Source organism: Zeus faber, assembly GCF_960531495.2.
Source record: "Zeus faber genome assembly, chromosome: 19".
NCBI lineage: Eukaryota > Metazoa > Chordata > Actinopteri > Zeiformes > Zeidae > Zeus > Zeus faber.
In genome coordinates this window covers 18,260,030-18,286,265 of record NC_137206.1, presented here as the reverse complement: position 1 = coordinate 18,286,265, position 26,236 = coordinate 18,260,030, and positions in this window count along the sequence as shown.

Here is a 26,236-nt window from a genome sequence, read left to right as displayed (position 1 = left end):
AGTGCCACGGGGACCCCTCGAGGGTATACGACACCATGCTGAGCAAGATCATAGCGTCCATCGACCATCATTCTCGGGACGTCGAAGAGGCAAGGGTGGAACGGCTGCTTCTGGGGGCCTCGAATAAATCCTTGTTTCCCTCCTCGGTTAAGGTGATCGCCGAGCAGGTCACCGCAGCGATACGGTGCGGGTCCAGGCCCGGGAGACACAAGGAGATGAACCACGTGTTCCAAAAGGTCAGAAAAGAGATCATCGAAACTTCGTCGGAGCTGGTATCCGAGAGCCTGGCCAAGGCCATGCTGGACGTGGTGGCCATAGCGGAACGCGGAGGACTCCAATCGATGGCCTCCGTGCTGGACGACGACGCAGGGATCAAGCGCTGCATCCTGGCCCAGGCCAACTATACCATGTACTACGCCGTCCCAGAGATAATGGACAGGTGTTTCCCAGATCTTACCGTGATCCCCATAGCGGTGTACAACCCCAATACGGTACACTTGTTTTCCCGCGAGTCCATGTTGGCCACATACAAGGTGAGCCTCAGCATGGGGGAGACGACCAACTACTTTCTGCAACAGGTCTTGGTGGTGCCCAGCGATAACAGCGCGATGCTCTTGGGTGAGATACTGGGGTCCAACTTTCACCTGTGGAACATAACCCTGGAGATGCCTTGTAACGAACAGGCCGCTACTCCCATCCTGGCGGAGGTGTACATGGACAACATGCCGCTGACCCCGAGACCCGCAGAGACAACGAAAGGCCCCTCGTCGCGTTCTTCTTCCAAGAGCGGAGACGACGCGGGGTGCGAGAGCGGGGATGATTCCGAGGAGGAGGAGAGCAGCGGAAAGGAGAAGAAAAAAAGACAGAAGCAGCCGAAAATCACAAAGAAGAACAAGATGAAGAAAAACAAAGAGCATATAGGCGATACGGAGAGGAAGGAGCCGGAGGAAGCCGGTTCGGATCGAGGCTCCAGCCCCTCTACGATCGAGGGGAGGGCGGTGTTCTGCTGCGCCTCGGACGACAGAGATATGACCAGCAAGTCGAGCAAGACCCATTGTCTGAGACCCGAGGACCACGGATTCAACCTAGACCATTGCGCGACGGGTAAGATAATCTACTGTCGTACGGCGAGCAGAGAACTGGGAGAGAACAGGGCCATGATGATAGCGGTGGTAGCTAACAAAGAGGCCAAGGGCGTGCTTTACTGCAGCACCACGGGAACGTTCCCAAGGTGCATCAAGCGAGCCAAACTCTCCGGATCGATTCAGCTGGTGTGCGACTGGCACAGCGTGGCTTCCGTGTTGAAGAGGGCGAGTTTCATCTCCGGGCCCGAATTCCACCAGGAGATCGCTTGCGCCGCTCTCACCGCTTTAGTGAAGCGTATCACGCCTCCCACTCTTCTCTCTCATCTGTCCTGCCCGACGATAGTGTTGAACGCCGTGTCGCCGGATATGCGCGAAGTCACCGAACTGGGCGTGAGGCTGATGAACGCAAAGATCCCCTTTGCGTTTCAGATAGCCGAGCTCTTGGTGCGCTGCGACGGCTCTACTATCTCGGAGTACACGGACGCTTTGAACAGTTACAAGGACAAGACCCGGGCCGCCCGTATGAAAGAAGTGAGGATAAAGGCCATGGGCAAGGAAATTCAGGACTCCGTACGAGAGTGCCTGTCCACATTCCACGAGACGTACACTGAGCTCACGGAGAGGATCGCCGACCTCGACCTCGCTCCCCTGACGACGATAACCGAGAGCCGTGAGGGAGTGACTGCTGAAAACGCTGCGGAGGTACTGAAAAACACAATCGCTGTGGTGACTACAGCGCAGAGCAAGGTCCCTGGAACCTACCTGATTGCGTTTACAGATATAGTGGCCCAATTGAAGGGCAGCTCTGTCACTGTGAAGGTGCTTCAGCAGAAGATCAACAAGCTGAAAGCGGTCAAGTGCAACAGACCTGCCAGGGCCGGGACCGGGAAACACAGAAACACAAAGAACAATAAACCGGATGCCCGCACCGTGGAGGAGAAGATGAAGAAGAAGAACAGACAGGAGGAACTCATAAGAGCGGAGCAAACCGAGGAGCGTCGGCCAGAGGATAATGAAATAGACTGGAATACGTTTAAGGTAATCCAGGACCCCGCTCCGATGTCCTCTTGGATCAGAAACCTGGGAGTACTACTAGATCACCCGAGTTGGTTCGAGGCCGATCATTGCAACAGAGAGGCGGTGTGCACGCTCATAGGATTCAATCCTAAGGATTGTAGACAAAGCCATCTCCTGGAGGCTTGGAACAGTGAAAACCGAGGGATAACGGCTCACATCAAGGCCAGCCCTCGTCTGAGCGACAGTCTGAGCAAGACCCTCTGCGACATGGACGATCGCCTGGGCTTGAGAAATCTGCTGGAGACAATATCCTCGCTTGCGCGACTCGGTCCCGGGGTTACCGCAGAGAGGAGAAGATGTAAAAAGAGGCCGAAGTGCGAGGGGTCCGAGAGGCCCCCGAAAAAGAAGAAGAAGAGTAGCATGACTATAACCACGGAAACTATATCTGTGACCTCAATCCCCCCTCCTAGCTCCAGAGTTATAAAAGAGAAGCAAAAGAAAAAGGTCACACAAGACAAACCCTGTCAGGCCTCCCTAACACAATGGTTGGATCAGGGGGCGAAGAAGCTAAAGGCGAAGAACAAAGAGTCTCGGGTTGTTGATAAACAATACGGGTCTGTGGAAAAGAAGAAGGAAAAGAAGAAAGTGACAGTGTCCAACAACCAGAAACCCACAGCGCCTACTATGTACAAAGAGGAGAGGGGACCTCCGAAAAAGAAAGAACGTAAAGCTAAACGCGAGGAAGAGCGCCCGAAAGAGCTTCCGGATGTCCCGGTTACTATCGCTCCTGTCGAACCTAAGAAGAGCCTCTCGCTCGTGGTTAAGGTCGGGTCGCCCGAGCGTTACAGAGCCCAAAAAGACGAGACACACGACAGAGTTCCACCCCCCGAGCGTTACATAGCCCAAAAAGACGAGACACACGACAGAGTTCCACCCCCGAAGGATACATGCCCAGCGCAGAATACTGATGACGAGGCTGTAGTCTCCACAACCCAAACGGAGGTTCCTACTCATTCTAGTGTGACTCTCACTGAGGAGGACAGCGAAGCCAAAGCGAGGCTCCAACAAGAAAAAGCGGAGAAGGCTGAAACACAACATTGTGTAACAAATGCGAGCGAAGGGGCTCATGAAGATAAGAGAAGAGAACCTAAGGTAAAGGCAACTAAAGTGAAGAAACAGACCATAGTTAAAAAGCACCGTAGAGATATTCCCAGTGACTACGAGAGTGAGGGTGATCGACCCGTAGCTCGAGTAAGCAAACACTCCAACAGAAGACACAGGGTGTTGTCTTCCTCCTCCGAAACTGAGGAAGAAGAAGACGAGGAAGATGAAAAGGAACTGGAACCTCGTCATAAAAGGCACAGATTCATAGAGGACGAGGTTTCCGAAGAGGAGGACGAGGAGGACGAGGAACCAGAACCTCCTCGTAAAAGGTGCAGATTCATAGACGACGAGGCGAACGAGGAGGACGAGGAGGACGGGGAGGACGAGGAGGACGAGGAGGACGAGGAGGACGATGAACCAGAACCTCCTCGTAAAAGGTGCAGATTCATAGACGACGAGGCGAACGAGGCGGACGAGGAGGACGAGGAGGACGAGGAGGACGAGGAGGACGAGGAGGACGAGGAACCAGAACCTCCTCGTAAAAGGTGCATATTCATAGACGACGAGGCTTCTGGAGGGGGAGAGGAAGAAAGCGAAGGAGAGGACCAGGACGTAGAGATTGAGGCTTCGGACTCTGAGCCCGAGCCCCAGCAATCAGGGCAACACCGCAGGGCCAGGATTGACATCGAAGAGGAATCCGAGTGTGAGGATCAGGAAGAGGAGGAGGATGAGGTAGACGATGATGATGATGTATCCGAGCATTACGACTCCGATGATGATGACGGTGAAGTCTTGTTGATATAGACTTTGATATAAACTAAATGTCGCAAGGCAAAGGACCTCAGAGCGAACTCATGATAAGGTATCTGAAACAACTTGCTACCACTGTACCCGAGCTAGCAAGCTCGGGTACGGAGCAGCTACCGACAACTCCTTCGGTCGGAACTCTACACGGTGAAACTCCTAACAAGCGGAGATCGACTCAAACTACATTAGACGTATATGTGAAGCGTAAAAGACTATGATGTAAAGTGTCACTTATCTACATTGCGTATATAATATCCTCGATTCCGCTCCTTTCTGTTACCCCTGTTTGGAAGTTATTATCATATTATATGCTGTGGTTTCTTCTTGTACGAATAAAAACAACATAACGATACTTGACAGCTCATCGCTCTTTATTGTGTACCCGTCTCTTTATTGTCATTCTTACCGACCGGTCATAGTATCGATGATATGGTACATAGTGGGTTTATATACACCGACTAGATACTCCCCTTCTATAATACGCAGTAATCGTAATCTCTATGAAACCGATTACTCTTTCCAAACCGAACATAATATATAAGATACAAACAAAGACCGTTACATTACCGTTTCGATTAAATGCACAAGAAACGACATAATCTCAAAGAGCACAATGACCTTTATTCCGTTCTACATCACTACACGGACTTATACAAGATGAACACCGCTTTATGTTTCCCTCGATGTAAACACAGTTTATGTATCACGTGTCCGTCAAAGTCTTTCCAAGTATCTCCATTCCGGACGAGTCCCAACAACCCGGCGCTGTGCTCTGGGGATATCACGGCTCCGCACGCAGTATAGGTGGCCCCTTCCAGTGTGAGCATTAGCGGCACGTCGGCGCTGATGTCCGCTTTCTTAACATACGGATCGTCGGGTAAGAGGAAACCCAACAGAGGAGCGCCGCGGACCTGTTTGAGTGTATCGTGGATCGGTCCTCTCGTTAATCCGGAAAGATGCACGTCGAAATCGTAAGGATCCTGAGAGGGGTTAGGTGTGATCAATGTAGATTTAGTCAGCTCAGAGGACGTCGACTCGGATAGCCATAGCGAGGAGAATGCTTTTGCAAACTCGGATACGTTGTCACACATGGCCCGCACCAGGTCCCTGCATTTCCAATCGACGAGAGCGTCGTCTCGTTCCGCCCCGCCGTATTCTTTCCTGATCACGGTTTCCATGAGGCACGCGTCGCTCAGGTAAGAATGAGCACCGATAGCTTTCAGTTGCTCGGAGAGGTCCCGTATTTCCTCGTCCTGGTGCTCCTCGATGGTTGTCCGAGAGATGTCTCTCAAGATACGATGGGCCCCTGAAAAGGCGTACATGATTTGCTTGTAGTAGGTCATGGTTTGGGCGTATAACAGTGATATCGGGGCATGTAAGACACGATACGACAGAAGGTCAACACGTAAAAAACAAAACAAAATAAAGAGTAGACGGATTCACTTTTTGTTATCTACGCCTCGCCGTGATAGAGTAACGTGTTGGAAAACATCTTCGTGATACTGAGACAGTCAGTAGAACCGGAAGGCGCTATCTTGACAAATAGCACGCTCAGCTTGTAATAATGCCTGTCGCACATCGCGATCGGGGACACCAGTGTACACCTAACCAGTTTGTAAATGGGACACCAGGATGTGTGGGGGAGAGGATCGTGAGCGTAGAGTGGCTCGTTACCGGTCCTGGGTAAATGAGACGCGTTCTCCAGAGTTGAGGTGTCACCTATGCGAACCCTAAGCTCACACGTGGCCTGTGTCATATCCAGAGCGGCGACCATGAGCTTGGTGTCTTTGGTGATTAACATCTTGACCCTGGTGAAGGCATTGGTCACGAAGGCGGCAAAGATGGTAGAGTACTCTACCCCTTTCGCCGAGGGCCACATCCGATCGTTGCTCACCTTGGAGGTCGAAAGCATCGGAGGGACCTTGCCTCTCGAGATGGTCTTCACGGTGGCTTCCTCTATACCCTTTCCCCTCCAGTTGGGAAAGTCCGAAGTGTACTCCTTGAAGTTGAAGGTGAGTCCTCTCATCGTAGATGCAGAACAACAGGAACCCGATGTTCTGACCATGGGACCCCGATCCGAGGCTCGTCCGCTTTCGATGACCTTGACCAGGGACTCTAGCTCCTCGAGACCAAACGGTCCGGTTCTTTCCATTGCAGCTCCGAGCTCCCTGGCCAAGGGGGTCCCGCGAGCCCTTTCGTCGACCAGCTCGAAAAGACCAGCTTTCACGCTCCAACTGCTGCCCCCGAACCAGGATCCGCGGGACGTCAGGTCTCCTCCTTCCGCCGCGAAACTCGCGCACATGCAGCTCATGGCGTCCAGGTACACGTTGAGTTTCCCGTCGTACATGAGGTAGTTGGGCTTAAAGTCACGAGGTAGCATCTGCCTGAGTGCCAGTTCCTTCATGAGGAGTACGATCTGCTCCAAGGTGTTTTGAGTGAGCTCCGTCGCGTCTACCGTGACACCTTTGGGCCTTCTCACCTTATCCGGCCATTTTCTGCACAGCATGGGATGCCCGAATTGATACACGGCGAACCTTTCCGAACGCGACATGCATTGATACCGCGGCTGAGCTGTCACCACGAGGTTAAGAGCAGCGTCCTTGACCGCGGAAGCTCCCGCGACCACCCCCTCCTCGAATGCCTCGATCACGCTTTCCTTCGGAGCTGTCATTATCACGATGCACACCGAGCCCTCGTCGGGGTGGAACTTGTCCTTAACATCCAGGGTAACCGCGGAGACCCTGATCCTCTTTGCCGATTTACATAAGGGACCTTGTTCTCGCACCGGAGCGCAGGGTAAGATACGAGAAGGGCCCGGTACCTCTACGTCCTGGACGGTCTTTGCGCCGAGAGGGTTACCGTCAGGGACTTGTTGTATTTTCGTGACTCCTTTCTCAGCGGACTCCTTTACGCGTTTAATCGTCTCGGTGTGTAGTTCCAGCATACGTCTCTGTTTCGTTGCGTACCACGCCTCGGGCTCCAGTTTAGGACTCAGCTTCAGAGTATCCGTTCCGTAGTATAGCTTTGTCTTGTACACCTTAGGATGAGGCTCCTTGAGCTGCGTATCGTATCCTACCGGGAGGCAATCGGAGGCGACGATCATATCCGTGCTGGTGAACGACCCGAAGGTGACGCATAAAGGTATGCTCTCGGAAGGACACGACGCGGCCGTCACGTCCGAGGCGAGGTACTTGTACCGTTTGGATAGGAGCAGCTCCGCCGCGGTTGCGCGCTCCTGAGGGTACAAGGTAAAGCACTGGAGCATTATCTTGGTAAAGTCGCTGTCGATCGAATTCGGTGCGCCCAAGGTAAGCGATTTGAGCACCTCCGCCACAGAAGGTCTAGTGAACCCTTTGAACTTGTTGTAGACGGCGGCTAGATTATAGGCCTGAGCGTTGGGAGATCCGAAAGCCGTGCTCGGGTCGTCCGGGGTATACACCCCGAGGATCTCGGCGAGGTTGGTCGCGTATAGCTCCTTGTTGAACTCTTCCGAGTCGCTTTCTCGGTAAGGTATGACGATTCCCTGGGTGTGCATCTCCCACATCACGCAGGCCCAGCTGAACACATCGCTCGCTTTGGTTCCGTGCATACACCAGAGCACCTCGGGCGGCATGTGAGGCCTGGTCCCTCTCTGTTGGTAAGGGGTGGCGTAGTTGGAGCTCGTACCCAAATCGCTGATCTTGAAGACGACCGGGGCCGGGCCTCGACCGGGCTGATACACGGCAAGGATGTTACGATGCGTGATATCCCTGTGTATCACGTGCCTCGAGTGTAGATACTCGAGCCCTCTGAGGGTATCGTACTCGACCACGGGTCTCAGGGTGCTCTCGGCCTTGGTGTCGTGCGACTTCATCTGTAGCATAAACTCTTTCAAGGACATCAAGGCCTTCTCCATCATCACTACCATCCTCCCTCCCTGAGCGTAGCCCTTCATTTCACACCAATATCCTCCAAAGGTACGAATCAGGTTGGGATGCCTGAGCGCGACCCCGAGCATGATCTCCTCGACCTGAGAGGCTATGTGAGCGTATCTGTTGAACTCGGTATCCACAGAACGTTCCGTCCAGTCTATCATTTCGGGGAACATGCTCACTTTGCAAGCGATTCCATCCTTTAGATTCAGGGTCAGTCCGAAGCCTCCTTTCCCCAGAATGTTACACTCCTCTCGAGCTATGTCCTGAATGTGGGTACTCGAGGCCACCTTAGAAGGGATGATAAACATGCGCCACTCCTCCGATTCGATGTCGGATAGGGGCGTAAGGGTGTCCTCTACTATAGAGTGAAAAGAGTCACCCTGTTCGACGCACTTAGTGCCTGGTCTGCTGGCATGGTGATATACCTTGGGTACGTGAGAGTACAGGTGAGGATAGTCATGATACGCTCCCTGGTATTGTCTATCTACAACCCGGCTGTTGAATCCGAAGGTATCGCTCACGTTTTTTGCGATGTCCAGGACGGCGCCTCTGATCTGCATCGCTTTGTTCGGAGAGGGGTAGTGACCGAATACCATGACAGAACGCTCGCACCCGAGCACCACAAAGTGAGAGTCTTCGAAAGACTTTGGATCGAAGGGGAAATCCTTAGCATCCACGAACGTGACTCTTTTGCCCGAGGCGTAGTTCTTAAGCTCGAGGAACATGTCCCCCGTGCGATCCTCTTCGTGATACCTGGTAAGGGCGGATTGAGGATTCCGGGGAAAGAGGGAAGATACGATCGCCGTAACATCGCCGCGGTTCACCGTGCACACGTGGTAGAGTCTACATTTGGCGACCATCGCCAAGACCTTATGCACGAGCTTCATTCCCGGGTTAGCTTTACGTAGCCTGCGCTCGGAGGTCGAGGTCCCCGGCTTAAGGCTGCGATCGATCTCCTGAGCCCCGGTCTTATCGCACGCCGTCCTCTTGCGAGACGCAGCCTCGCGATCACTCGCCTTGGAAGTCATCACCGCTGGAGGGGATCACCCGAGTGCATTAGGTATTTACCCCGAGTCCGTTCGAGAGGCGTCGGGCAACGGAGCTCCTCTTTGGATGCGTTGTCGCGACTTTGTGCGAGCAGAATGAGACCCCCTGTGGCTTTCAGTGGATTTGCGTCCACCCACCTGTTCGAGTGTTTGGTGATTTCAGATACCGTACCCACCGGGTTGTTTCATAAGGTCACCGTGAAACATCCCAACCTGATGCAAGACTCTCTGAAAGATCTGAGACGCATGTGGAGGAAGCTGGACATCCTCTTTGTCCCAGGACAGGACTTGACGAGCCTACACAAGATGGAATGTAAATATCACAAGTCTTGCTTCGAGGATGTCCCCTATAGCATACATCGTGATGCTCTGAGTCTCGCCGCTTACTATGTGTATCTGGTGTTTCGATATTGCATGAGCAGCTACGCGGCTCTCTCGTGTAAGCGTAGCTCGGGTTTGGGAACGTACGACCAGCTGTCCGCGATTCCTCGGGAGTGGATAGAGTCTTTCAAAAAGGGGAAAGACAAAACCTGCCCGTTAGAAGAGGTACCCCGAGTACCCACGGCACCGCTGGAATCGGAGTACTCTAATGGTAAATTGGATCCCCTGGCCCCTTATGCTGTACAACCCAAGCTGAACCCGAGTCATCAGCTCCCACCTACTCTGGATTACATGAGACAGAGCCAGTCTGAACACCTTTATCCCAGACTGGGTCAGTCGTGAAGGGGAGGTACGACCTGTGAACAATCGATGTGTTTTTGTATTTCTTTCCATAGATATGACTCTGTATACATGTAAGGTTGTTATAGTGTTGTCTTTTCATATGTTGTTTTTGTCTGTCGGTGTCGTGTCTCGTATTATGAAAAGAAACAGATGACCCGAATAAACAAGATGAATGATATTGCGTCTTTTATTATGCGAACACAGATAGAGGGGAAACACCACGGTATACATCCTTTACTAATCAGGATACACGTAGCTGATTGAGGAAGCCCAAGCGTGATCTCTTTCGGGTAGCTTGCACTTATCCTTTCCTTTACACTGCTGTATCAGATGCGATGCATTGTAGATGCTCTCGATATCCGAGGAGCTCATTCCGTCGGACAGGGAACCTTTGCTTATGTTATCTCTGCGAACGAGTACCCCGCACCTTCCGTCCACGTACTGTACAATCACTAATATCCTCGAGGGCCCCGTCGCGGCAGGGGAGGTGATACGAGTGTATTGTCTAGCATGTTCGTACATGATCAACAGTCCGATCTTCAGTGTGCGTGAGAGATACGAATATATAGTGCAACTGCACACTCTATGTCCATCGTCCCGATTCCTTCCGGTGAGAGTCCTCATCAAGGTCCGCGAGCTGGGGAAGAGAACCGCTGTTGTTGTGGAATTTAAGGTGTTATCCGCGGGCCAGGTGAGAGGCACCTCGGAGGGTGCTTCGTTATCCGCGGGCCAGATGAGAGGCACCCCAGAGGGTGCGTCGTTACCATCGGCTCCTTGTATACCGCGGAGCTCGGGGTCGCTCGGTAGCGCTTCCTCCCCGAACCGATCACCTTCCTCCATGCATTCATCGGCTTCGTCTACCAGGTGTACGTACTCCGTTTGATCTATCGCATCAAGTACACCCGATGCAAACTCTGCGTATTCCGAACTCTCTTTTGAGAGCATTTCACGCAAAGGCCACCTGTATGACGGGGATCCGATTCTTACGCACCTTTCTGCAATGTACGCGCAGAGCAAAGCCAGACACTTTTCAGCAGCTCCTCCGCTGAGAGTCGTCCTCCTCTCTTGACGTAGAGAAGGGGAGCCCTTGGATAGAGGAGGTCCCCTTGGTATAGAGAGCGGACTCAACCCTCCTTCCTCCACGGATCGACCTTGTTTTTCAGGCCCCCCCGACGGAGGAGGGAGCCCTCTGTTCCTAACGGACGGGATGTGTTCTCTGTCCTCGTCTCGGTCCACGACGTGTACTCTTTCGGTGGAGTCCAGGCACCGAATGAGGTCTAACGCGAACCTAGCGTACTCGGACTCGTCATTGCTGAGTTCCTCTACGTCGACGGGTCTAGCGTTTTCCCGGAATACGCAGTGCTTCTTAATGTACAGTTTGAGCGGGTGTGCGTATCTCATGTAAACCTTGTCCTTCTCTTCTCCGTCCTCGTCCAAGGTGTCAGTCGACGATACGTTCCTTCTAGTGGGACTCCTGGACCTGGACCTAGACCTATCGCTCACACCCTCCACTCCCCTCCTACCTCTCACTACCGCAGTGGGACCGGGCCTCTCGGGCTTCCTGTCCCAGGGACCGATTCGGGGTCTGGCCCGTACGCCCCCGCGTCCCCGAGAGGGAGCGGCGTCCTCTGCTCGGACGGGTTCACCGACGCATTCGCTTTCCGGATCGATGTTAGCCACTATGTCCTTTGCACTCTGCGTACACGCCGCCCGAGCGTCGGCTAGAGCCACGTAGCCGAGATCCATAACGTGAACGCATTCCCTTGCAGAAAGCTCGTAGCAACAGCAAACTATCATGGCAAGGGATAGTTTCACATCGGAGGGTCCCTGACACTCGTTGATCATTTTCATGAGCCTGCCGTGGTTAGACGTGATGCGCGTCATCTGATCCAAAGATCGTCTTATCTCTAGAGGTCGTTGCTGCTGCCTCGCCTCTGCCGAATTCGGCCCAACCGAGGGGAACAGCGATGATATGGCGGCCTCTGCGACCGCACGAAATCCCGGGCCAGTGTGAGAGTCTGGATCGGGACCTCGTTCTGACCTGCCCCGGGGCGTACCTGATGTCCTCCTTGTACGAGTCTCCCGAAAAGAGCCTCCAGAGCCTCGATGTTTCTCCGGGTCTGAATCTTCCTCCGTGGAGTTCTCTGACGATTCCTCTCGTATCTCCTCCTTCGAACGATTCTTTCGCGCGCATACGTTTCTGCCAGAACCACCAGAACGGATCCGGTTCGTCGAGCTCTCTTTTGTATTCCTGCGCGTCCTCGGTTGTACCTCCGCCGCTTTCCTGGCCTTTTCTTTTCCTTTGGCTCTGTCTTTGACTTTCTTGTCCCTTTCCTTCTGTTCCTGTCCCCTCTTTCGTTCCTTCTCTTTCACCTTGTCTCTCTCCTCGTGTTCCCTGTCCCTCTCCTTCAGCGCTCTCTCCCTCTCCTTGCGCTCCTGCGCCTTCTCCTTGCGCTCCCCGTGTCACTCGTTCTCCCTCTCCCCCCCTCGTTCTCTTGCCTCCTTCTTCTCGTCTTTGTTCCTTTTCGCACCACTCGAGCGACCTCTCCCGAATCGAGAGCTCCCTCGAGAGCGAGGGATCACCTCGTCCCGTGAATTCTCCCCGTTCCTCATTGCTTCTGCGGTACCAGCGCGTATGCGAGAGGCACCACCATTCTCTGCTCTCGCGGTTCCGTACAAGGGATCCTCCTCGCTCGCGGATCCGCTCGAGGTCTCGTCGTAATCGCTCCGTCTCTCCTTCCCCCCCGAGTTCCTCGCCGCGTTCATACCGCGGTTCTCTGATAACCCGAGAACACAGAGTGGTGCACAGCGGGCCGAGCACGATGTCGTCTATCTGACGTATCGCTACGGTGGAGTCCCAGACCTCCTCTCCGGTGAGCAGGCTGCGCGAGAGAGGAGGCAAAGCGCAAGGGGAACAGCACCTGTTGCAGTCACTGAATACCTGGGAAAACCTGGCACGAGCCGAATCAGAGCACTCCCCGTTGCATAAATATTCCAGCCATAGCGAAGGACACCCGAGACAGTATGCGGCAAGCACGGCCTCTACATGGGAGAGTGTTATTACCCCGATGTGACCCTGACAGCAGACCAGAACGGAATCGTATCCGATCGAGGTCTCTACCTTGTCGGTAGGTGACGAGCTACACCGAGGATCCCTGTCCACCTCGCCCTCCCAGACCACCCGTGTCCCCCAGGGTTTCACGATCCTAGGATCGTGATCTTCGAACGCCTGGATCGCTTGATATTGCTGTTCCAGGAGCGCTTTCATTGCCAGGGGAGCTGTGAGCATCGTAAGGGTGATCCTGACCAATTCCTTGAGTCTCTCCTCCGTGTACTCTATCCTCTCGGTCAACATGGTGCGTCTGTATGCTTTGGAGATACCCGCGATCAGGGCCCTCACCCGGGCTAGGGTCCCGCTCTCTCTCGCCCCCGACTGACTCCTGAGCGGGTTGCATAGGACGCTGACCGTACCGAAAGGAGCTCGGGCCAGGGTGTCGGCGACATATGTGAGCCAGTATGTACTGTTTCTGTAATGAGGATGAGTGTAGAGGTCGCTGCTCACAAAACCCACCCGTTGATCCTTTGAATCGGTCCCGTACGTAAGAACCAGGTAACAACCCGGATCAACGTCTTCGTACTGTACGGTTATTTGATACGCTACCTTCCCGGAGGTATCCGGTTTACATACCTCAGGGGCGTACTCGAGCGGTATAGCGATAGCTGCTGTGCGAGCCCTAAGCCACCAGTATCTCAACCGCGCTCCGGTTACGGGTTCCAGTTCCACTCGAATAGTCAGCGAGAGCGCTTTCTTTGCGCATTCCATAATGTCCTATATCGCTTGTATGATGTGTTCCGAGTGAATAAAAAGAATACCTCATGAGCCCACGTGTGATGATATATAGTTGCTTGTTTTTTATTACATTGTAACATAGCAAGACAATTCCAGTGTAGACGACAACCAACATGTAAGCATGTTCAGATCACGATAATGCATTTTCTTTATACACAGTATACAGAATCCAGTGTAGGAGAAACACGGGAGAGCGGATGTTGTGTCATGCGCATTATAGGGGTAGAGGAGGACACTAGGACACTGGATGTAAACGCGGACACATGTATATACACAGAAATGATAATATAGTACAACATCGATTGAGAGCACCAGAGATGAAATGTGAACATTCCGAGTAGGTGGGACTATTATATAGAATGTTCGATACGAGGGCTGGCGATCGATGGAAACACCAGTCCGGTTCGCTTGGATGATGTAGAGTCGCCGGAGTGCTTACGTTGGCGGTCTTTGTGCATGTATATGTAGACCAGAGGGTTAGTCACGCAGTATACATGTCCCAGGGTGGTGCAAATGTTCATGAGCGATCCGATGTTACAGGTAATGACGCTCACTTGCATGTAGATTGCAGAACCCACTAGGGGCAACCAGCACAGGACAAACATGAACGTGGGGATCAGCGGCAGCATAGCGGCTCTCCTCATCCTGGCCTGGTCTCCCGATAGCCCGGTGGTGCTGTTGTTTGTGTGTCTCCTGATGTGTCGAGTGATCATGCAGTTACAGAATACGATCACACTCAGGGGCAAGATGAACATGAACGTGATCTTCATCCATCCTAAGACCTCAGACGCTGTGTAGTTAATGATAGGCATGGTGTTCTGACAGGTCTCGTAGGGTCCCAGCATCACAATGTCCCAAGTCGCGACATCAATCAGGCTCATGATAACAGGGTATATGGCACACATGACACTTATCTTCATCTTCCACCTGGGGTCCTGGGTATAGGACCCGGAACGTGTTTTGCTCCTCACGATGGTGATGTACTTGATGATATTGATGTAGATCAGGATGCATACCATGTATTGGAAGGAGAGCTGCACGGACGAGAGAAAAACAGGAATCGACATTTAACGTCCAATACAAAAGGAACGGAAAACAAATGCAATTGACCAATAACCGCATCGGATACCAAGGAACAAGCGCTACACCTACCGTGGAGATGACCTTGGTAAACTTGCATGCAAAACGACCCAGGGTCCATCTACCCTTTAACAGGGTCCTCATGAGCCATACGGGGAGAATCATCAGGGTGCATATGTCACACACACCGATGTGTCTGAAACAGTACTCTACCCGTCTCGATGAGGTAGCCTTCCGTTCACGTTCCTGGAGCATGAGCATGTAAATGTTGCACCATAGTCCAAAACACACTACAAGTACCCCTACGGTACCCACGATGGACTGCTCGTCGATCGTGCACGGGCCTCCGGGGCGATACGGGGGACCCGGAGCGAGGCCTGTGTCGTTGGTCAGAGATATGTTCATTGTGGCGATGTGGAGTTCTCTGCTGCTCATGGCGCACTCTGAAGCTCTCCCACTGAGCCTGAGTGTTTATAGCCAGAGGCAGAATGATTTTGATGCTAGGAGGACATGGGTTACATGAACGTTGTATAATAACACATCCTCCTTATTGTTCATGAGTCGTTCTTTCTAGGTGGACGTGTTACATCCTAGATCCTGTCATATGTCCTCCTAACGTAACGCGGATGCTCGTTAGACTACCCCGGCTACGTGGATATGTACAACGATTTAGGCAACGTCCTCCAAAGCACTTGGGTGGACGTACCATGTTCTAGGATATAACAGAGACCTCCACCTAGCACCTTAAGTGGATGCTGTGTAATAGTCCAGGCATTAAGTTCGGCGTGCACCCGGCTACGCGGTGTACGATCTTATAAATACGCGAACAGAGCACTGAGATTCAGTTATGGCCCCGCGCAAGCATTACAGAAGACGCGCGTTTAGAAACCGGTTTCTGGTACTCTGATATGAACACCTTGCAAGAATAGTTTAAATGTCCTACACCTCTGTCAGATACGCACACGTAATTACTGTGTTGGAAATAAAGAACATCGGTCTATCTATGTCTAAGATCCCTTTTTGTCTCTTGAGCACTCCCACATAATAATATAAGACAGAGTGTGATCGACGGCAACCGGTTGCATGGGCTACAGAGAGCGAACCCGGCCGTTATTCCTTTGAGCCGAAGCCAGATACATAAAATAAAAACAAACATACGCATGCAACGTCCTCTGGCTCCGACGTTCTTATGTCCGAACACTCCGGAACAGGTCACGAGATCTCCCAGTGACACGTATTCCCACTTGCTGCGCTCACGAGGGATCGCTCTTACATTATACACTAAGGATGACACTCACCCAGTTATGTTAACTAGGGTATGAATTTATTAGGACTCGTGATACAAACGTACATAAACAAAGATAGTACAGACATGTAAACGACGTATGGCAATAATGACCTAGCGCATGATGTAGAAAGAACAAATGACAATCATTCTGTAGATAAACAGCTACAGGTATCACGGAGGAATCCGACGGTCAGGGTCGATGCGGTCTCCGCGAGTCGGTCCTCCTCCTCTCCCGCTCCTGTCGCTTCTTTACGAGTATCTATCGCGTCGGCGATGGCCCGGGGCGAGGTCATAATCGTATTGATCAGGGATGTAACCTCCCCCCTTTGTCTCTACAGCGGCTGGAGTCACACTGGGGTCCTTGGTGAGCATAGTTGCTGTCATGATCACAGTAATGATGTACATTGCAAACACAATCAAGTTGGTCGAGGACACCACGCACTCTGTGATGTATGCGGTCTCAGGGTTCTTGGTCAGAGGTCTGTAGAGTAGTTCCATTACCCCAGCCACCACGGCGAGAAACAGTTCCACGTTCATGAGCACCAGACACGCAATGACCGACCTGGTGTAGGAGTTCACCACCGGATCGTTCAGGACCGCCTTTCTCCTGCGCCTGATGACAAAGAACGACATCACTACACCCGCCACCAGAGCGAGGGTCCCGATCACACACAGTGCAATCCCCGAGTGCAGATGAGAGTGGTTCGAGTCGATCTCCTGTTCGGCGGCCGCTCCGTTGTTTCCAGGCGCTCCGGGGTGCAGAATCACCCGATGAGTGTGGTTCAAGAAGTACATTATGTTATTAGGTATCACCAGGAACCCAACCACCATAACGTTGATGGCAAACACGGTGCTGCTGACGCTGGCTCTGAACCTCATCCCGTGTCTGGATACAGACATGATGTTGTCCTTGAAGGAAACCATGTGCTCGGTAAGGGCGGCAGCCCCTTGTCTCTTCCTACTCATTACGAACGTGTTTCGTATCGCTGGTACCTCGGGGGAACGACGGCGATGCGAGTCCTGATCTAAAGCTAGCCTTAGCTACAGTCTCGGCATGTCAGGGTCCAAGAGCGATAAGAGAACCAGGCCTCCCCTTGCGTCTTTAAGTACAAGGTCAGAAGCCAGAACAAGGGAGCATAAAAGAAGCTTCGTAAACGCACCCACGCGAGAGAGATCGTACGCCAGGAGGACACCGGACACCCGAGTCAATCCCGCCCGGGCCGAGGCTCTACCCGAGAGACGCGGACGCGGACTCGAGGGGTACTCCTTACCGGTACCCAACATCGTGTTCGGACGTACGAAATCGGGCACGACCACGGTGAGACATACTCTGAGTACCTCGGTGCGAGTGGGTAAGGGCATAACAGATAAGATATCCTCTATCGTGACACATCGGAGGAACATGAAGGTCAACCTGACCGTGATGTACATGTACAAGCGGATGGTGTCAAGCAAGAGGACAGAGTTCTTTGACTGGCTGCAGTGTCACCTGGACTCCCTGAACACCCCTAAGAGCGCAGCGGTCCGTTTCGTTTCCATGATGAGGCTCAGATGCAGGAGTAACACCTGGACACCTAGTGTATCGTCATGCGCCAAGGCGTGGAACACCGGCAAGATGTCCACTGCGATAGGTACGACCGTGGACAAGGAATGTAAGGCTGTGTTCAACGGAGAGATCGACGTGAAGAACACCGGTCCCGTTACGCGTCTGGTGTGCACTCAACTATCGGCCTTGAAACAGGTCTTTGTGGCAGGGGGGGTAAGGGTCGCGTTTGCGCAGCGCCCTGATGCTAAACCCGGGAGCTATCACAACGGATGTCTCCTGGGATGTAAAGATCTGAAACCCGGACAAGAAACCTCCCTTACAGAGGTGGACCTGGTCTCGTACGATCCTGTTACCGGGAAGTGGGTGCTCCTGGAGCTAAAGACTACGCACATGTCTCGTATAGACAGGGGTACGCTGAGGAGGTATAACATGCAGCTGTGGCTGACCTGGCTCATGTTCTCGTGCACCTACCCGAGCATAGCGGAACGCACATGCGCATACCTGGTCGTGGTAAGACCAGGGCAACCTAAGGTCTACATGTACAAATGCGTGAAGCCCAACCTCTCGGATCCCATCAAGAAGGTCTTCCCTTGGTTAATGTGCATATGCGATCGGGTTAGGGATTGTTCGGCTCCCGGTTCATGTCACAGGCGACCCGGGCGAAGGAACGGAAAGATCTACGAGGATCCTAGCGATCTCTCGTATCGCAATAGGTTGTTTAATAACCTCATCGTGAGGCACTTCAGAGAGGTACGGTGATACCAATTGACAACCCAGGAAGGACTGTAAGAAAAACCGATAATGCCCTCCCCCATCGAATGAGGAATAATGGAAGTGCATTTAAGGATGAGAGTAAGACACACAGGGGCACACGCTTAATGTGGAAAGGAAGCAAGGTGAAATACAACAAGGGGCCCGATAAGAACAGGTCAACGGTGGCAACGACAATGGGACTACGTAACAACGCACTGCACTCGGCACTGAGCGACCCCAATTCACCCTACGAGGTGATCACTAAGGACCAGGCGGAAAAGGAATTGGACTATGTAGTCTACGATCACCCTGTGGTCAGGTTCAAGGTGAAGGAACATGACTACGACGCCGAGAGCGTCGCCGGTAGCATACAAGCGATGTCGGAGACCTTGTGCGAGTACTACGCCAACGAGTACAACTCAATGCGCACCAAGCTCCTGGTATTGGTTCGGGATGGCAGCGGATCGCAGAAGCCTGCCGTAAGGGAGCAGCGTATTGCCCAAGACATGGCCGTTCATTTCAGGTTCGCCCGGGAGCATGCCAGGTCCATCGACTTTACCACAGTAGCCCTGCTCGCAGTAAAGGGAATCCCAGCGGTAATGATCACGGGCTCTGAATGGAAGGCCTCGGTGCGCAGCAGTACGTACAGGAAAGAAGAGAATCAGGAATTTGCAGAGAAGTGCACCGTGCCTCTCTTGGACCACAACGCCGCTGACGCGGAACCCCCGAGCTGCATGTTTATATGCTGCTCCTCGAGTATGATGGAGCTGGCTATCGTAAAGGACCTGCACTCTCGGTTGGAAACACACAGGTACACTATGCAATCCACGGAAGCCGATTCTATAATGGTGAGATTCGCATTGGTCGCAAGCGAGGACAACATGAGATGCATGATATCCACATCGGACACGGATCTAGTGGCCATAATGGCGGCGGCTCAGTGTTACTGTCCTCTGAGGTTGTACAACATCAGCTACGCCCAGGGAAAGGCGATGCACGGAACTCACTACGGAGATTTCCTCTCCTCCTGTAAACCGCTGCACCGCGGTGCGGAGGATAAGGAGAACGGGGAGCCCGTACCAGAGAACGTAAAGGTCCTTAGGACTCTCTTGGATACCAGTGAGAGCCTGATACCGATACAGCCCGAGTATGTAAGAGAACACACCAGGTGGGAACGAGCGTTGATTAAAGCCTGCGATACCGGGAGCGGAGCCTTCGTTCCCGGGTACCCCGAGGCACGAATGTCCGATGTTCACGCCGCGTTCAATCGACACGGGATAGTGGCATCGGTGTACGCCGAATTCCTGGAGGGTCTCGAGACTCTGACCGAGAGCGATCTGGTCGCTCTCGCCGAGTGCGTCTTCAGGTCGATAAGAGCCTTGGGGACCGGAAAGCGCAGAGGAGACAAGCGAGCCTTGTCAGGAGAGAAGGTCAAGAATCACATCTCGACAGTCATCCTAAGCTTCATCGACGCAAGAAGAAGAACATCGGAGGGTGGACGTAAACCTGACGAGAAGGCGCTAAAGCGACACTACGCTACCGTAGCAAAGATGTGCAACAAGTATGCCTCTTTTAAAGGAGGACGGCCCTTTGCCTACGAGAGGTTCCAGCTCTTGCGCAGGTCGAGCCCCTACGTGTACATCAGGCTGCGCGGAGATGTAGAGACCAGCGAGGAGCTGTGCGAGCCGTATCCTAACGAGGAACGTAACGGGGCGCTTCCTGTGCAGTGCCACCGTTTCGTGATCGCGATGATCCTGTTTGGGACAGACTACACCAGGACCTTTACAGGGTTCGGTCCCAGGACCCTGGGAACAGTAATACACAACCAGGGATTCAAGACGTGGTGCGACGAACTCTTGGTGGTGTGGAACCTGAACAGGGGGTGCCGCGATGACGCTGCGCTCCAGCCGAGCTATGAAAGGCTTTATCGGAAATTGTGCAGATTAGGGGAGCTACCCCCTAGGTTCGTAGAACCCGATAGCACCTCTCCGGCTACAGCGAGCTCTGTTTTCAGGACCATGCGCTACGTATATGATATATGGCGAATGTTTGACGCCGTTCCGTCCGAGGAGTACGGATATCTGATGGAACGGGACTGCACTGTGGTGTTCCAAGGGGTTTGAGCGACCGAGTCGCTACCGTTACACGTTTATCATTGTGTGTCGTTTCATCAGGTGTTGTATGTCTATTGTAATCGATGTATCGATATCGTGCGTATTCAAATAAAGATCGACCTATTCTAAATGAACCGTGAGTGAGTGTCATTGCCCCTGGGTGTACGTGAGCACACACTACGTTACTTACTGAGTGTAAAAGAGCCTGACCGGTACAAGGGATCTATTTGTGAGAGATACACACGTACACGGTGTTTAAAACGACGCCGAGATGATACCCGACAAGTACGACTCGCTTTACATCGATAACAGGGTTCTGGAACGGCATGAAGAGGCCATGTTTGCAGAGGGGATCGTCGTCAAGCGTAGCAATGCGACCGTGATATCTTCAAATGCCGAAGAGGGGGAACCCATGGTGATACGGGAGGAGATGTGTCACCTTTCCATGCGATCCATCGCGGCTCTGCTCGATATGTATACCGGGACGGATTCGCCGAGGTTGAAATATCGCTACACGCTGAAAATCGCCAAGCAGCGCCCTGTTTTCCACTCTTACTGAGAGCATCTAGATGTCTTGTCTTGTCTTGTGAGCGAGGCAAAGTGTGTATTTATGCGGGTGTATCTGTGTGTCGGTTTATGTAACCTAGTATTAGCTCTCCGTGAGCACGAGCGAAGAGGATGAGAGAGAATCATGCATCGTACCAGACATAGTATAGCTCAATTGGAGATAGTCAAGCCTCGGGGGAAAAGGATACAAACTGCGAGCGAACCTAAAGAAGATCCCAATGACAAGCGGGTAATATTGTCCCTGCAGAGGGAACTAACTGCGCTCCAAAACGAACTGGAGAAAACGAGAGGGGAATTGGAGGTGGCTCTGGATAACTCCGGTCGAGATCACGTTCGGGTATTCGAAGAAAAAGAGCAGCTACATATAGACCTGGTGATGTGCAGACGGGAGTTGGAGGAGGCCAGGGCGGAGGCGGAAAGCGTAAGGCTGATGCTGGAAGAGGAGAGACAGGAGAGAGAGAAGAGTAAAAGCAAAGAATCCCACGTACGCTCGGATAACGAGGATCCTCTTCCGGAGCGGGAACGCAGCTCCGCGCGATGCTACGGATTGCAATTTACCCACGTGAGAATACCCGAGGAATACAAACTGCTTCCCGGAGAAGAAGTGTCTCCCGTATCGGTACTCCGGGCTCTGTTCAGAGCTAGGGTCTCGAACCCTAAAATAGCAGGGTTCGACATCTTGTTCGAGAACATGCACTACAGGTTGTTCGACGTAGAAAGAGAGTGGTACGGTAAGCGTTTCACCCAGGGACACGAGCCCGAGTTGTTAGATCATCAGGAGTTTGCGTGGCTCCTGTTCGAATACTCTGTGGCGTCTTGCTTCGTCGAGATATTGACCATGTGTAACGATGTACGTTCTAGTTCCTCTAAATCAGGGGTAACGCGTATGGCGGTTATGACCGGACACGCGTTTTACGCCAGTAACATAAACCTGTTTATCCGTATGACAGACGCTAACTACGTGAAGTTCGAACCGTTGCGAAGCGAAGCTTTGGCAACTTGGGCCTCCAAGAGGCCTATCTACATACCTTTGACTCAAGGTCTTTCATGCGCCACGGGGAAGGAGGACGGGGACGTCTCGAAAATCGACCGAGAGAGAGGTCGTACTCATAGTTCGGACCACGGAAACGTAATGTGTTCTGATTTTGCCAAGGAACTCATAGGAGCGATACGTACAGCTCGCCCGGATGCCTGGAATGAAGATAGAAAAGACATGTATCGTAAACGTATAACCTTTGATTAGGTCCGGGCTCACGTTGCCCCTGGTTCATGTTGTGATATTCGGCTATATGTTTTTTAAAAAAGGTAAGGGTACTTGGGAGGAGGGAGGGGTCGAGAGGAGGAGCACCCCACCCTTATCAATGGGTGGGGAATGATAAATACCGGCACGATGGACAATTAGGTGTGGGTTTGTTACACGTGTCTGAAAAATGGAGGTAGTTACAAGGGGATGCGCGGCAGAAGGGAACGAACCGGACGCGAAACGTATCAAGATATCATCCGAGCACCCGAGTCAAGACTCGCATACCTCGCCTCAAGGTTCGAGTGGTCGGAACGATCCCCAATCCCAGGATATCATCACGGTAGTTAAGGAAGAGAAAGAGGATCTACCCTATAGCGAGAAATGTCTACACGATATGTCATCGTACTGCCAGACAAAGTGGGTTGCAAACATGATACGTCTGCACATGAACAGGGGTCACCAACGTAAACAAGCCCTGCTGAGCGGAGACGCTGGATGCGGAAAGTCTTTTGCCATCGGGATGCTGGTGAAAAGACTCAAGTCGCTGAACATACCTAGCGCGGTGTGCGCCCTGACGAATAAAGCCGTGGGTAATCTCAGGTCTCTGGAAGGAGTAACGACTCTGCATAAGCTCATGGGGTTCACTAAGGACCTGATAAACGATGATATGAGCGAGGAACGGTTACACATGGCATATCAAGAAGTACACGGCCAGTCCCTGGCGGACCTAGGTGACGTGGACAGGATCGCGATCACCCGGGCTCTGTCATCCAAGCACGCGTGCCTTCGCTGCAATGCGGGATCGTGCTCTATATGCTCCAGAGCGATCCGGGTGAATATCCGGGTAAATAACCAGGCCCCGAACAAGCCTCGGTCCGAGGTGGATATCAGGAGCTCACCTAACGCGAATGTGCCGATGTCCACCGCTCCCGCGTTCTACGGGGCCAACGTAGTGGTGATCGACGAATACGGACTGATGACCAAAAAGCTGTACGATCGAGTGTTGAAGTGCATGGATATGTTCTACGGGGAGGGGAGAGGTCCCCTGGTTATCTTTGCGGGTTCGGTGTCCCAGCTGCAGCCGGTGGGGAACTGTGACAAGATCTGGCAGAGCGTCGAGTTCGAGAGCAACATGTGCAACGTGACCCCTCTGTTTGTGAACCGCAGACAGTTCAGCGACCCCGAGTACGGAGAGGCGTGCACCTACCTTCAGTTCAACAGAGTGACCGGTCTTGCCCGGAATATATTTCGGAGCAGGGTGACCTGCGGGTTTACCAACCTCATGGACCCGGGTTACGAGACGGACAGACTCAGAGTGATGCACCAGGACGAGATGTTGAAACGGTACACGGCCGGTTACATAGCGCATCATGTAAACCTGAACTCGGCACCGAGGTTCCTCAAGGTAACAAAGGACTTTGCCATGAGAAACGGACCCAAAACCCAGCGGGAGGTAATGAACCAGGCTTGCTTAGAGCTCCCGAAACTGTTCCACAGAGAGAGACAGTGGAAACAAGATCGGCCCGGCAAGTGGCAGCAGCGGCGGCACGAAAAAGAAGAACCGCCGTGCGTAAAGAACAGTACCGATCCCATTAGAGACTATCTGACCTCGGAACTGATCTGGGAAGGCTGTAAAGTGCGCCTTGCGTGGCATCTAGGAGGCAGTACTTCTCAGGGGATATATCCCCTGAAGGGGACGGAGCGGGAGGAGGGAGGAGAAAAGAGAACGCAGTACCGGGACTTTGACGGAGTGGTCACAGGCCACAAGTGGATCAGTGAGAGGCAATGGTACGAGTTTACGGTCAAGGGAGAGCTGGACACGTATCGCGTGACTCCGGGTACGTGGAAGTACCTCAACTGGTGCGTGACCACTCATCCGATGAGTCCTATGATCGCGATGAACGCGTACGACTGCCAGGGCTGCACCCTCAGAGGAGCGCTGATGTACCACCCACCTGGAAACTACAAGTTATCTCCGTTGAAGCCTGGCATTTATGTGATACTCACCAGGATCTCGAAGAGAACGGACCTACACCTGACAAACTCTGCGTTTGCAAACGAAGTCGGGTGCGTATCGCTCTATCACGATGACCTCGTCTCGTACAGGATCAGGGTGGAGATGTGTTACGAGCGGACATAAGTCAAGGTCGATTAAGGAGAGGTGGCCCGGGCTCTCCCTTGTCGAGCTGATAACGAACAGAGGAGACGGGAACGTAAAGAGGGAGGAGGATCAAGCGGTGCACCTGGGACCCTGTCCCGATCGTAGCGACACTCTTGAGTCTTACGCGATCGGGGTGTGGTGTCCGTGGTTTGTCAGGACGTATGGGTACATTTCAGAAGAACTGGCATGCGAGCTGTGTCTGCTGATCACCGAAGCGCCCGGGGATCGAATCAGCAAGTCCGAGCTACTGGTCGCTTCACTTAATGTACTTAAGGATCCGATCTCCGCGGACCGTGCATCGACAAGAGAGGTGCGGCGGAGCGAAGCCATCGACCGGAGCCCGATAAGCACCAGAGAACGCCTGCTGGGAACAAAGAACGATGTCTTCCACAAAGGCCTATCATCCGATCAACACCTACATCACAAGGCTCAATGCTAACACCCGAGGTGATGCGACCGCTCCGTACGGTACCTACACGTACAACCATGATCAGAACATGCTTCCGGCCGGGCTGTTTCACTTTATATGCGAGTACGACAGCTACGTGCCCACTCTGCACGGGTGTTCGAAACAGGACCTGCGTAGCTTCAGAACCGTGGGGGTGTGCATATCCCAGACGTCGATCTCGGACAGATACATGCTCACCTACCCGAGTTTCACAGAAGTCGAGCTCATCAACACCGGAGCGGACGCCCTACAATCGGGGGATTACTTCACGGTGCAGATGCCATCGGAAAGAGAGATCGGAGCTCAGGAGCAGTGCAACGAAGCCCGCAGCAACAGGAACGTGAACAGGGGCGTATGGGGAGGACACCTGGCCACGAGGCTCGTGTCGGGCGGGGGAGACGTGCTCAACGAAACCATAAACATGATGATGGACGACACCACCGATCTAACACTCATGGCTTCACCCTACGTTCCATCATCCCTGGCATCGATGCTCACTCTCGTCGCTACAGGAGGGGGACACGAGGCCATACCTGACGCTGTGAGGTTGTCAGCTGTGAACTGTTACAACGGTGCTTACGTACCCGCTGTTATACATGCCGTCCTGACCCCTGAGGTAAAGACATACCTGCGCACAGTGATGAGGTTGTCTCTTAAGGTTCTCGAGGGAGCCCAGGGGTTTGGTTACGGACAGGCGATCTGTGCATGCGCAGGACTTCGGGGCAGCACTATAGAAACAGGGGAGCGCTTCAGAGCAATTGTGAAAGGAAGTAGATGGATGTGCTGATGATCGTGAACGTCGCGTATCGTTGTTTATATACCGACATTTACATGTATCTTGTTACTGTACCGTTGTGCTCGATTGATCGGAGACATGTTATGTATTTTGCTGTTTGTGTTCTTATGTGTACGGAATAAAGACTCGTGGACAAAAAAAACACGTGATACGTTTCAGAGAGTTTTGTTTGTTACATTTTGTATTTCATTTTTCCACATATTATGAGAGAGAACAGTGAACAGGGAATAAATCACATAATACACAGAATACACAGAATACACAGATAATAGAGGGATTAGGCTCCTTGGAGTAAACGGTATAAATTAATCATAGTGGTGCATCACACCGAATCGGTGATCCTGATCCCATTCGATTGAGGTGACGGTATGGGCATCTGCCCAGAGGATGTAATCTTAACCATAGGGGTCTTCCTTTTCTTATGTTGGTGTCTCGCTACAATCAGTTCGGGTGAAGAGGCGGTAGCCTCTGCTATGCGTGCTCTTTCTTCTTTTCGCTTCTCTAGTCCTTGTTCCCTAACGACCTTGTCCCGCTCGCCCGAGTCCAACATCGAAAGCGTGGGAAAGTTGGAGGATCCCGGTTTCTTCTGTTTCGACGGCAAGGTAGTTGCGGCGGACGAACCCGAGGTTCCCGGATCTCCCCCGGGCAGGGTGTCATCGAGGAAGGACTCGCTCCACCACTCGGAAGGCGAACC